The sequence below is a fragment of the Trichechus manatus genome, unplaced genomic scaffold (genome assembly GCF_000243295.1).
Source record: "Trichechus manatus latirostris isolate Lorelei unplaced genomic scaffold, TriManLat1.0 scaffold00011, whole genome shotgun sequence".
Lineage (NCBI taxonomy): Eukaryota > Metazoa > Chordata > Mammalia > Sirenia > Trichechidae > Trichechus > Trichechus manatus.
Genome location: NW_004443947.1, coordinates 13267678 through 13282323, shown reverse-complemented (window position 1 = coordinate 13282323; position 14646 = coordinate 13267678). Strand labels below are relative to the sequence as shown.

The 14646-nt window shown below is 41.7% G+C and overlaps 1 protein-coding gene across 4 annotated transcripts in view; it reads left to right on the top strand.

The window, feature by feature from the left end:
• The window catches only part of TENM2 (teneurin transmembrane protein 2), a 1072759-nt gene that overhangs the window by 15692 nt on the left and 1042421 nt on the right, over positions 1-14646 (top strand). The gene's annotated exons all lie outside the window — the stretch shown is intronic.

Genomic DNA, 14646 nt, shown 5'->3' with positions numbered 1-14646 from the left:
CCGATGTAGTCGGACTCTTACTTCCTGATTCCCTTGCTTTGTCAGTTTCTCTGAAGCTGGCCAGACTAGAATCAGCCTGAGCCCTTTCTGTGGGGGACTCTGCCATCCTTCTTCAACCTGACCTGTTGGCTTCTACCGCAGCTTCCCTATATGGCAGGGGGAGCCAAAGCAGTTATCGAGGCTATTCCTTCTAAGAGGGGACCCTCTGGTGAGGATTCAGGAAGCACTTTTGCCTTCAGCTTTTCCTGGAAAAGAACCTGGTTAAAGGGATTTAAAGTTTGATAGAGAAACATGAAGCTTGAATATAGGGAACTTTGTCCCATTTTTCCTACAAAACAAGTCAAGCTGAAAAATCATGCCATAAACCAAAGACCTATTTTGGAGACAATGTTTCTGGTCCCCTAGCTGGTATTGGGGCCATACATTGTTACATAAGCGTATCATTTCCTTTCTTGCCATAGGCTCATATCTATACCTCCTCCAGTTTGTTAGAATACAACCTAGAGGAGATTTGGCTGGGATACGTGGGCCCCACCCCATAATAGGTGTTTGTTTATGTATGAGCAGCATCAGTAACTGCTTTTCATGTGCCTCAACAGCAACTACATTTTGCAAAACCTCAGATTGAGTATTAATATAAATATAGCAACATTAATCTATTTAGGCACAAACTGTTTCTTGAGAGACTAACAGGAAAGGCTAATACTGTTCTATTTTGTAAAATCATAGCTCAAATTTCAGACACTTCTCGGGGTATGATAGTTACAACTTTCCTAAGTTTACCAACAGAACTTCTAAAAGAGTTACAACATCTAAACCCATTAGTTAGATACTTTAGGAGAAAGGAAAATGATTTCTTATATCCAGAAAATAGGACCTTAAAACATCAGCAGTATTCTTACATAAAACCCATAGTTTCCTTTCATTTTACTCAGTCTGACATAGTTAATTTCTGTTCTATGTGATTCTATGAGTTCACAGTCTGTGAACTCATCAGCTTCTGTATAAAAGTTTTGGAAATCTTGATTGAGTCTAGTCACAGTCCTTTTAGAAAGTCCAACATAGTCTGTCTTTTTGTTGAGATATTTTGGTCAAATGTTTTCATCAAATCAGCGAAGTAAAAACTTATCTGCAGATGACAAAACTTAATATGGCCATGATTAATTCATAAAAATAATATTCTTAATAGTAAAAGATCTGATAGAAATAAACTACAAGCACAACGTAAAGGCCAAATGAAATCAGTTAAAAAAAACTTTACATAAAAAAAATAGTAAATGATGTAAATTCCCCAATCAAACCATTGGCTTTGATGATGCTAGATTCAAAAAGATAAAGTTGCAACCAAGTTAGCATAAAGAAATAAATAATATTATAGGTCACTGTGAAACAATACTTAAGTTATTTAACCAAAGATCTTAAAGTAAAAACCTTAGTTTTCTTTTCTAAAAGCCATGTGGCTTAGTATTCAGACTCAGGAATCCTATTCTAATGAGATGCCAAACCTTTGTCTTTGAAGCAGGTTACACAAAGAATAAATTAACCCTTTAACTCAGAAATCAAAGAAAATTTTGTTATTTTAACAGTGAGAAACCCAATTCTTTGTTTTATATGCTACTTCATTAAAACTCCTAAAAATCTTGTAAATTAAATCATTAAACTTTAGTCGAATAAAACTTAACCATATCAAATAAATTTCTTTTTCAATAAACCTCTTAAACGTCTTTGTTGCGTACCTCTTATAGTGCATCCCTTTAAATGGCAAAAAATGAACACTCATTAGCAGGCTAAAATATATATATATTTATATATATATATATATATATATATATATATCTCCTTTCTCTTGTGGCATAAAAAGCCAAAGAATATAAGCTTAAATTATGACAAATATCTATTAACTCAATTTAACATCAGTAAGTTACCTAAAATGTATTTTAAGCCTCTATACCATAAAACATAACTGTTGTTGAAAGAAAGTCTGTTTAAACATTCCAAGTTTTTATTCAACTTTTACTATTTCTCATATTTTTTCCCAATCTAAATTTTAGCCCTTAATGATTTTATTAACTGGCTTTGGAAATCACAAAGTCTCTGTTTAATTGACCAATTCATTGATATGGATAGAACTTTAATCTTCTGACTACTGCTGGAAACATTTTTCCAGGCCATTTTAGGCGTGTCTTATTGTGCTGTCTATTGTTTGACTTCTTAGAGTTCCCCTATGATAAAGAGAACTTGTTTACAGTTCTATTATCAGGATCCATTCAATTTCTGATAACTATAGCAAAGCAGCAGTTTTTCTTATCTTTTGTGTTATAAAAGTCTCCACCTAGCCGGAAAGGGTCTTCCAAAGCTTCCCTTGAGCTAAGACATTTACATATGTTTAAGTTGATGGAGGCATTTTGAAAAGCTATCTACCCAGTAAATACCAAAGCTCTTTCAGGAAAAAAGGAGGCAGAAAGACCACATAAACTCACCAAACAATACCACGCAAAAAAGGATATGTAGATCCTAGTTTCTTAAAGTGTACATAGCAATTTTTTTGGTAAGATTGACTCAATTCAATGGAAAAAACAGGTTCTAGATAAAACTTATTAACTTGCCAGAGCCTCAGATGGAGGAGAAATATTAGACCTCTTGACAAAACATGAGCATCAAGCAAAGTTCCCTAAAGGAAAAAACGGACAACACAAATGAAAGCTCATTTTCCCAAAGTGGCCACTGAAATTCTAAGTACTTCTAGTATACTCAGTTTATAGTGTTTTTAAATATGAACCCCAAACCAGTGAATCAGGAGTAGGGGGGGAAACCCAGGCTCATTTATCAAAGATGTTAAGCAATACGGTTCAAGCTTTTGGTTTCCTTCTTTCTGAAGCTTTCTCTTAACAGCCAAATCAGGGTACCCAAATAGATGGCATAATACTAGTTACACACAGACAATGGACAGGACAGACAGAACCACAGTAAACAAATGGATAGGACAGACACAAAACCACAGTAAACGAATAAATCCGCAAGCTGACAGAGGTGATCTCGACTCCTTCAACCTCTCAGATGGCTCTGTCTGCTGACAGAGGTGATCTTAGAGAATCTCAACCTCCCAGACACACTTACAGGCATTCACACACCCAGAAACAGGACTCTAGAGTCACCAGGAGTCCATACTTGTGAGCTTACTCACAAGGTCAGTCATCTGGGGTGCTTCTCACCCCAGAAACCAAGGGCTCAGGTCCCGCTCCCGAAACCTTGGGCCTGCCCTATCCGCCCCGGCCCTCAGCGCAACAGGGAGAGAAGTCGCGGACTCACCTCCGGATCCCTCCTATGCAGGTCCCGCTTTTCTTTCAGCCACCTCTTTTGGCGTGGTTGGGGACCAGCGGTGCTGTGACAGACACAGGTCTGGCCAATAGTCTCCCCAGAGGCAACTGAAACCTCTCGCAGCCGCCGGGAGAGTTGTCAATCAGCCCCAGGCCCTGCCCCGGGGCGCTGCGTCTCAAGCGCCTGGAGTTCCTCGTACAGGCCACCAAATTTGTTACCGCAATAATGCGGATTGGAGCCGCCTGCCACAGTAGCCAATTCTGAGACAGGGGTGAGGTGAGCAGCAAGAGGTTTATTATACATCAATATATAGGAGACAGAGGGGAATAGATTCCTCCAAAAAACCCGTATCCCCAACTGGAGATCGGCTGAAGGCTTTTATACGGACAGGATTATGGGTCTTAGAAGTTTGTGTTAGTTCCCCCTTGAGGTGGTCACGTCCCAGATGAGTTAATCTTTTCTTGGGGGTTATCTGGCGACATCCTGGTTTTCTTGTCCCAAGATGGGTGCTTTGTTCAGTTTCTCATTCCTAGATCGTTAACACTTGTTTTCCACCCTCCAAGGAGGAACATCAGTTAATCTTAAACCTTTTGTAGAGACTGGGACCAGAGAGAAAGACAAGATCATGAGACAATGTGGCGGTCAGCAATGGGGAAGAAATAATAGTGAGCCGGGCCTGTGCAGCCTCTTCCGTAATCAGCAACAGGATGCAATTCTGACCAGCAGCTTCAAGTTCCAAAGGATAACCGCATCACCAGAGATGGGGTGGTTGCCAATGTCTGCCTCACAGTCTGGGCCCAGGAGTGGTGGTGCCCCACCCACTGATGAATCATCCCACTGATATTATCAAAGGAGACATAATATTTTCAATGTCATGTTTTAGGTTTATAATTTAATTTTCAGCTCCGGCAATTCCAGAAGCATCCCTAGGGACATGTGAAGAGGAGGGGGCTGGTATGTACCCAAGATGAATTCATGTTTATTTCTTGAGCACCTTAATTGGCATGCATATCTCACAAGCCCTCTGTCTCTGTTTCCACCAACCTCCACTGCACCACCAAGTTATTACTCAATATTCCTCCTGCATTGACTGCTTTCCCTTCCACTCAACCTCAAGTCAGATCTACTTTAGTAATAAATCTCAGCTGGGAGCGATCAGAACAAATACTAAGCGTGCGCAAGTATATTAAAAATAAGTGTAACACAGACTTATTTAATAATGTCCCACAGCCTTTTATAATATTTGGAATATTTTACCAAAGTTACTGTGAACATTATGTTTAATGCATTTTCTCCAAGATAGAAAGATTTTTTCAGGAATGAAAAGCCACAGAAAAGTCAGATGAGCTCTGTTGTATTCTTGGCTGAACCTCTTATTTTCTGTCCTCTTCTAGGTCTTTTTCTTTGGCCAGAGCCACAAAATGTGAGGCTTCTCTTTGTTCACCCTGATTTATGAATAGTCGACGTTAGGCAGTCACTGTCCCAGCGGGATGCTTTTTATTTTAAAAATAGTTCGAAGTAGTTCTTTCTGAATTCCCCCACATCCATTGCCACCTTGACTGTGCAATATGTATTTCTCAGTCTGTCCTTGTATAGTTAAGGACTGTTCCATGTACTGAGAATTAAAGAACTGGATTTATTTGTAGCACTTGAAACCAAAATGTTGCAGTTATTTAGAGAGTAATTCCAGTAGGTTAAATTTGTTTCTATGGATCTATTTACTGTAGCTGGAACATTGATAGAATGGGAGAATGTTATTTTAATGTCCTCCCCCGCCCCACCCAAAAAAAGATCTAGTCAAGTGTAGCATAAATATACATAGCCAAGCAAATCTAACTTACAATGACTGCAAATTCAGGTGAAGTCAACAGCTTTAAATAGACCCCTGTATGCCTGGCAGCCTTGAGTTCAAATCCACCTTAGTTTGCAGTGACAACTCATTTTCTACCCACACTCCGACCCCATTTGTATGCATTAGAAAAGCACTGCCCAGAGGTGACCCAGTTCACACTTTCTGTTTCACAAAGCCAGGGACAGAGCAGCAGGGAGGCCACAGCAAAGTGCTGAATTGTCCTAGCTGAGCAGCGGGGGAACAGTGAACACGGCCACGGCCCATGCCAGGCCCGTCTCTGGACCAGTGGTTCTCAACCTTGGAGACTCATTAGACTCTTCAGGGGAGTTTTGAAAAGTCTGCATGCCCAAGCCCCACCCAAGACCAATTAAAGCAGAATTTCTGTGGTTTGGTCCCACGAATTAGTATTTTTTAGAACTATATTGCTTAAATAAGTAAAACATTTCAAAGGATTTGAGCGTAACAGGACACATTGTACAGAGTATACTCATTTATTTTATGACTTACGGCATTTCAAGCATACAGGGCTTCATGCTTACCGTGCTCACTTACAACCTTACTCACCACTGGGAAGCATATAGTGCTAATTTTTATGTGGTGTTGTTAGCTGCCAGAGAGTTACCTCTGCCTTATGGCAACCTCATGCATAATGAGATTGGGTCATTGTGATCCATAGGGTTTTCATTGGCTTATTTTTTTTTCTTGGTAGTAGATCACCAGACCTTTCTTCCTAGTCTTAGTCTAGAAGCTCTGCTGAAACCAGTTCAGCATCATAGCCACATGCAAGCCTCTACTGACAGAATGCTCTGAGGTGGCTGCTCTGAGATGCAGTGGCCAGGAGTTGAACCTAGGTCCTCCATATGGAAAGCAAGAATTCTACCACAGAATCATGACTGCCCCACTGGTTTTAATAGAGTCTCTTAGTTCTTAGAAGGTTTGGGTTAATTAATTATATGCCATGTAAATAGGAGCCCATTATATAGTGCTTCCAAACCAATAATGAGCAACCATTTGCCCCTCTACCAGGTATCATAGGTCCTTGGTTCCCTGTGGTCCACCTCTTAGTTCTTGAGTTAGAAGAAGCACGTGGACTGATTCTTTCAGTCCCTCTGATTCTCATCTTACATTCTGCTGAACATTAAACATGGGAATTTAATTTAAACACCTGGCTTGGTATGTAGCACATAATCAATTAATTGTGTTAATTGATCCAACATCTTCAAAGCTAAAGCAGTAATGATGAATTTGGACCTAGTAGTGTAAGAAATAGTATCAGATTAAGTTAATGTTGAAAGGTGAAGTCAGTGAGGAAAGGTAGTGTTAATACTGGGTTTCTACCTCCTTTTGGTGTTAATATTTATGAAGACTAGGAATGACTCAGAGTCCTGGTGCCACAAAGTTTAAGCGCTCAGCTGCTAACTGAAAGGTCAGTGGCTCAAACCTGCCTGCGGCTCGGCGGGAGAAAAGGCCTGTCGATCTACTCCCATAAAGATTACAACCTAGGAAACCGTGTGGGGCAGTTTTATGCTATCATATAGGGTTGTGATGAGTGGGAATAGACATAACAACAGGAATGACTCAAGTATGGGCTCAAAACTCCAATGTTCACCGGGGCTGGGCAGGTAAGATAAATGAATAAAGCAGTCTAGGTGGTAAACTGTGTGTCATAGTGGAGACTGTTGGGATTTGGAGTATGTATGTCCAGGCAACTGCATGTCAGCTCTGGGAGGCTGATGTCATTGGGAAGTTTAAGTCCAGTGTTGCTAAGCCTCCCAACTTCTCAAAAAAATGGAATAATCTGGAACTTTTATAAAATAGCCGGATCACAAAATCTCCAGATGTATAATGGCCAATTCTAGAGCAGTTTGAATAGTCTTTGCACAAAGTCCTGCCTTCATTTCCTGCCCTGGAGTTTTCTGATGATGAGGTGCGGAACGCCCTTGAGGATAATGACGCTCAAGCATATGTAACCCAGAAAGTGCAGCTGTGGTGTTCCCTTGACCAATGGATTCAGAAGTCAATGGAAAGAAACAGATGCTAAGTGCTTCTCCCCGTCATCCTGAGAGTCACAGCCTGAGACTTCTCCGAAGATCCCAGGGCAGTCAGCACTAGGCACGCACAGCAGTGGCCAACTCTATAGCTCATCCTTGTATTGGCTCTCCCTCCTATCCTGTTTCCTCCTCTGTCCCTCACCCCTTCTCCTCAGAGTCACTTCCCAAATAAATCACTTGTTCACAAGCTTTGTCTCAGCCTCTGCTTTCAGGACAGCCTGGGATAAGAGGGTTGGCAGCTAATGTGTTTTAAAAAATCACTGTGTGTTGGAGCCCTGGAGGCACAGTGGTGAAGAGCTTAGCTGCTAACCAAAAGGTCGGCAGTTCAAATCCACCAGCGGCTCCTTGGAAACCCTATGGGGCAGTTCTACTCTGTCTTATAGGGTCACTGTGAGTCAGGATCGATGCGACAGCAATGGTTTTGGTTTTTTGGTTTTGTGTAGGACAAAAGAAATGAGGCAACTGCGGTTCAGTGGTAGAATTCTCATCTTCCTTGCTGGAGACCCAGTTTTGAATCCTGGACAATGCTTCTCATGTGCAACCACCACTTATCTATTAATGGGAGCTTGCATGTTGCTCTGATGCTGAATAGGTTTCAGTAGAGCTTCCAAACTATTATAGACTAGGAAGAAAGACCTGGTGATCTACTTCTGAGAAAATCAGCCAATGAAAACCCTGTCGAGCACAATGGTTTGATCTGAAACTGATCATGGGAATGGTGCTGACTGGGCAGCATTGCATTCTATTGTGTATGGGGTCACCATGAGTTGAGGCCAACTCGACAGCAGCTAAAACAGGACAAAAGAAGTCTCTCTATAAAGCAATTGTGATTCCTGAAACTACCAGTGTGGAACTTCTTAGTGAGGCGATGCTTAATGGAAAATGGCATTGAGCTTTAGTTACAGACACAGCTTGGTACTTACTAAATTGTCCTAAATTTTAGAAGGTTTTTGAATTGTTTTAAATTTTGTTTTACATATGAAATTGTGTGGGTTTTTTGTTTGTTTGCTTGCCTGCTTGCTTGCCGGGTTGATTGGCTTTAAAATTTTAATAAACTTCATTTTATAATAGACTTAGAGTTACAGAAAACTTGCAGGAATACTACAGAGAGTTCTCTGGTTGGTTGTTTTGTTGTGGTTTTCAATGCTGGTGAAATTTCTAACTGCATGTCTATCACACCTGATATATACAGATTTTTTCCTCTCAAAAAGTATCACATCAGATCTTGGAAGTGCAGAATAAGAAATCATAAGCATACGCCGTAAGTTCCTTGAGAGTGAAGACTGTGTCTCATTCATCTCTCCATCTCCCTTAGTTCCATACACACGGGCATTTAATAAATATGTGTTGAAAAGGGGATTCCTGTCACACATAAGACTCTGAAGGGATCATATCCGATCCCAGAGCTCTCTCCTCTACCGCCACTCCCATCAGGATACTATTGATGTCAAGCAGTCTTTGCCCAGTGCTCTTTCAGTTCTGCCACAATAGATTGGGAAGGAACACTGGAAAGCAAGATTGTCACCCCTGACTTCGTCCCTCCCCCCCAGTGCATGATCAAATGATCACTGTTGCCAAACAAAGTCAGAGCTGCTCTTTGGCCGCCCCAGTGGAGAGAGCTTTCTAGGACATGCCTGTGCACTGCATGTTGTGATGTATTTTTAGCCAAACCCCAACTGAAAGCCAACATGCGTTTTGTCTCTTTTCTGGATCCTCTAAGCACATATCTTGCTTGTTTACGGGGTAGCTAATAAAAACAGTAATAACAGCACATGCTGTAATTTCAGCCTCGAATCTCAGAACACCTTTACAAGATCTTTTTATTAACCCTTTTCAGGAAACTCAAAAAGCTGTTGAAGATAGGCTTAATATCTGTTTGAACAACTTATTTTTGTTCAAACTCAGTTTACATCTCAGGAGATTACTAGTCGCAGAATGTTGAATTATGTGGTGGTTGGATACTGTAAGCTATTTGCTTTCCATCCTTACCAGAATGGGAAGGATGACTTAGCATTCTAAGGCAGGGATTCAGCCCTTTTTGTAAAGGGAACGGGACAGGAAAGAAATGAACAGAAGGCATCTTCTTTCATAGAGTTTTGTTTATTTAGAGATAACAATACTTCTCATTGAGTACTTATGAAGTACCAGGAACTCTTCACTGCACATTACATGCATCAATTCTTTATCACTCCCATATTAAAAGAGGAAAAACTATAGTGCAGGGATCATAGATAATCAGAGCTGGGGGACAGAGGGAATTCGGTAGAAGATTTTCAGCTGGAGAACAGCGTATCATTTACGGTAAAAAGAAGGCCCTGGCTTCTCAGTGGGAAACAGATCCAAAGGGGTTAACAGCTGAAACTGGCAGAGCAGGTAATGGCTTCCCACCAGCGCTGCTTCCTTCTAGCGAAGCAGCATCCCAAGTCCTAGAGAGGGTTCAGGTGTTTCCGAGAAGTGTGGAGACTGAGCTCTTTCACATACTGAAGACAGTGAGCCTGTTCCGTGTTGTACTGAATTTGGTAAAAGGTACAGACGTGAGCAATGAAGGCATTGGGGGCACCATGAAAGCACATTTCAGTCCAAGCCCTTTCCTATAAATCTTGCTTTCTGGAGTTCAACAGTGGGTCTGTTCCTTTTGTGCTTTATCTCAAACTGCTGTCCTACAGGAGCTTCCACTCCCTCGCCTTCCATGCCCAGTAAGTATTGGCAAGTATTGGCTTCTCGTTCCTCAGTCATTACTTTTGAAAAGTGATTTAATTCAGATGTATTACTGTTTTGTTTTTTGTTTTATAAGAGAGAAGTTTCTATTTTTGTTTTTAAAAACCTAGAAAATTCTCTCATACACCAATATACCCATTCCCAGTTGTATGGAATATCACAGCTTCTTGTTCACAGGTAGCTTGCACAGAGAGATGCAAGGTTGACAGCTAAGCCAAGTGTTTAGGAAACAAAATAAAACTAAGAAGTAGATAAAAGCCCATCTTGAAAATCAACCATTTACATGATGTATTTTGCTCCCAAGGCAATTACTCTGAGAAGACTTTCTTTGTGGGGCTTACTATCACCATCATCCATTTCCCTAATTCCCCAACACTGTAATACCCTTCTTTTCTTGTCTAAACCAGAGACAAAAGAGTTGCTTAACAATGTTAGTAGCTACCATATACTGAACAGTTACTATGTGCCTCATTGTACCTTGTAAGGTTGATACTTGAAAGTCATCACTGTTCTGAAGGACAACCCAGGTTTAGAGATCAATTACTTGGCCAAGGGCAGGCAACTTATATGTGATGGGTGGCAAGAGAACCATACCTAAATATTCTGTCTCCCATAGCTTCTGTTTGTAGGTGCCAGGAAATGTTTGTTGACTGACTATGTAACAGCCATATGGCCCTCAACACTTGAGGGAGGAACGAAATCATGTCCAAATGTTGAGACAGAATGGACAGTCAGGCTGCTGGAAAGCAGAGTATCATTACAGCTATTAAGACAATGTGGAGGGCTATTTTGGTACTCAGATCTGTGCAGCCAGATGGAAATAGTAGTTCAAGCTTAGTGTTGTCAGACAGCAGAGGTTGTGGGCAAAGGGGAAGGCGCGGGTGAGTGATTTTTGACTGTTTATCTCTAATGTGTGTGGCCAGTGTCACTCCCATCTCTGATGGCTGTGATTTATTCTATTATACTGTCAGGATTAAAACACCTTAGCAGGAGAAAAATAAAGGAGGGATACAAATGCTGTGTCATCGATGTGACAGATGCTATTTCTCTGGAAACCATAGACGATGGGGGTACGGAGACTCTCAAAAATGCCATGACCACAGAATGTCAGAACCAGACAGATCCTTAACCAAAAAAGACAGACCCGTTGCAGTGGAGTCAATGCTGACTTATGGCGACCCCATGTGTTACAGAGTATAACTAAGCTACATATGATTTTCTTGGCTGTAATCTTTATGGAAGCAGATCAGCGGGCCTTTGTTCTGCATCGCTCCTTGGTGAGTTCAAACCAACAGCCTTTTGGTTAGCACCTGAGCACAAACCATTGGCGCCACTCAGGCACCCAATGACAGACCCTTAGGAGTTTAATTCAAGCCATTAATATGACAAATGAGAAAACTGAAGCTCATAGAGTTTATGTGGTAGACAAAGTCACACAAGCTTCACAGAACCCTATTTTCCACCTTCCAGTTCAGTATTCAGTCAGCTACGTCACCTGCTAGTTAAGTTCATTGTTCTTTCCCCTAAATTCATGAAGTTGAGCTTTACGTTAAGTTAATAATTTGTATTTCAACAAAGACAAAAACTCGACAGCAACTAACAACAAAGAAAAGGAGAAAGCACAAGCTGGACATTCTTTCCTTTGCTCCTCAGTATCCATGCAAGTACTATTTTAATACTAGGACCTTGATCCTTAGCTCTCTCTTCACTGATATCTTTTTTTCCCACTAGCTCCTTCCCCTTCTCTGAACAAAGGAGACCCTTCTCACCTCCTTCCCCTTGGTAAGTGCTGGGGTGGTCCTTTTTGCACCTGCCTGCAGCTGCCAGCTCCCTTGCTGTATCCTCACCCATCTTATCTCGACCTCTTCATCCCCCTTCTCTCTCCTGATATTTCCTGTTTGAATAAAGGGAGTATATCAGAGAAAATCAGAGTTCTAGCCCACGGAGAAGCCCAAGCTGCCCATCTGTCTACCTCATGCCTCCTTCCTCATTTGTTCCCCTTCACGGATTTTCCAGCAACTCTGATTTTCTGAATTCCTTGAAATCAATAGAAGAGCAGAGAATTTGGAGCAGGAAGACTTGGCTTCAAGCCTAAGCTGGACCACTCTGAGACATGTGGCCTTGGGCAAGTCTTCACAAGTCTCTCTTGGGCTGAAGCATCCTCCTGTATACAACTGGCATCACAGTACCTGCTCCAAAATGTTATTATGTGGGTGAAGTTTATTACTGACAAAATATTTTGTAAAAAGTGTTTATTACCAAGAGGCGGGGCCAAGATGGCAGAGTAGTCAGATGCTTCTGGTGGACCTCTTACAACAAAGACCCAAAAAAAACAAGTGATTCGATTATATATGGCAATCTGAACATCAAAGGCAGAGTTAAGGAACCAGATTGAGTGGCAGGGAGAGGGAGAGACAGTTCAGAAGCAGCGAGGAATTTCTAGCCCTGACCCGGCAAGATCCTGAGCCCCTCAGGACTGAGCAGCTCGTGGGTGAGCGGTGAGGCAGGCAAGTGGCTGTGCTCGGGAGGTGCCTTTTACACACCAGGAGAGACCCAGCATCAGAGAGTCTACACAACCACCCAGAACCAGTGAGAAGCAGCCCTTATCAGCTAAAGATAAGTATTTGCAAACAGCTTACCTCATGGATCAAAAACACCCCCTTAGGGAAAAAACTCTCTCCCATTTACCTCCCAGCTCCCTGCTCTGCACTGGGTCCCAGACCGGCTTCAGCAATTGCTGAGTCCCCTGGGCCAGAAGTGGGATCTGTCACACACCCAGAGCCATTCTCCCTGCCTTGGAGAGTGAACAAATAAACAAACGGGAAAAAATAAACTGCCAGCTCCCATAAGCTAGGAACCCGGAATAGGCACAGCTCCTTTGCCTAGGCACAGGCATAAGGGATCCACAGACTTTGAGTGCCTTTCCCCCTGCATAGACTTGTGTGGGCCCATCTCAACAGCGTAGGCCCTCATTACCGCAGTACAACAGGGTATATACTGGAGCTCTAACTTCAACTGTTTCAGCTGTGAAGTGGCCGGTTTTTGACATTCGACACTGCTCTGCCCATTAAGCAGGGTCTCCACCTACCCACATCAGGGGACTGAGATCTGGTGGCTCCACCCGTGCCACCTAGCCACCTGCGATAGGGGCCCATGAATAAGAGGTTCCCCCCAGTCCTTACAGCCAACAGCATTAGGTGCTCATGATCTGGCTGAAAAACCCACCCAGCTACGTGCTCTGGGGAACAGGGAAATGTCTTCCTCCTGGACATTCAGGAGTGGCCATCAGCCCCCTGCCTTGCTCAGAGTGTGTCCCCCTGCTGCTGCCAGAAGCCAGTGCCTACACCAGTCACCCATGCCTGTCTAGGACTGTAAGTAAGAGCCTACGTGACACATTTGGTGGCTATCTACCTGGGCAACTGAGCTGAATCCATACTGGAGGAGTGGGTGGACTCCTGAGCTCACATACCTAGTAACAGATTGAACCACCTGGCGAGAGGACATTAGAGCTTCAAAGGTGCCAATAATCAAACTAGCTCATAAAAGCAGTCTATTTGGGTATATCAAAACAAAACAAGAAGCTAGGACACAGTAAGCAAACATACAATAAGTAAATGTAATAACTTATTGATGGCTCAGAGACAACAGTCAATATCAAATCACAAAAGGAGGCAATCCATGATGGCTTCAGCAAGCTCCCAAAATAAAGAATCTAGAAATTTTCCAGAGGATGAAAATTTCTTGGAATTACTGGAGGCAGAATACAAAAGATTAATATTCAGAACTCTTCAAGAAATTAGGAAGGAAATTAATCAAAACACAGAACACGCAATAGAAGAAATTTAAAAAGATTAGAGAAGAGCATAATGATAAATTTAACAGGCTGCAAGAATCCATAGAGAGACAGCAATCAGAATCCAGAAGATTAACAATACAATTTCAAAATTAGACAACTCAATAGAAAGTCGTAGAAGCAGAATTGAGGCAGTAGAAGTCAGAATTAGTGAGACTGAAGGTAAAGCACTTTACACCAATTTATATGAGGAAAAATCAGATAAAAGCATTTAAAAAAATGAAGAAACCCTAACAATTATGTGGGACTCTACCAAGAGGAATAACCTATGAGTAATTGGAGTACCAGAACGGGTAGGATAACAGAAAATGCAGAGAGAATTCTTGAAGATTTGTTGGCAGAAAACTTCCCTGATATTGTGAAAGATGACAAGATGCTCATCGAACCCCACATAAGGTAGATCCCAAAAGAAAGTCAACAAGACATATTATAATCAAACTTGCCAAAACCAAAGATAAAGAGAGAATTTTAAGAGCAGTTAGGGATAAACGAAAAGTCATCTACAAAGGAGAGTCAATAAGAATAAGCTCGGACCACTCAACACAAACCATGCAGGCAAGAAGGCAATGGGATGACATATATAAAGCTTTGAAGGAAAAAAACTGCCAGCCAAGAATTATATATCTAGCAAAACTGTCTCTCAAATATGATGGCAAAATTAGGACATTTCCAGATAAATAGAAGTTTAGGGAATTTGCAAAAACCAAACCAAAATTTCAAGAAATACTAAAGGGAGTCCTCTGGTTAGAAAATCAGTAACATCAGATAATAACCCAAGACTAGAACACAGGACAGAGCAACCAGATATCAACCCAGATAGGGAAGTCAAAAAAGTAAATCAAAGCTAAAACACT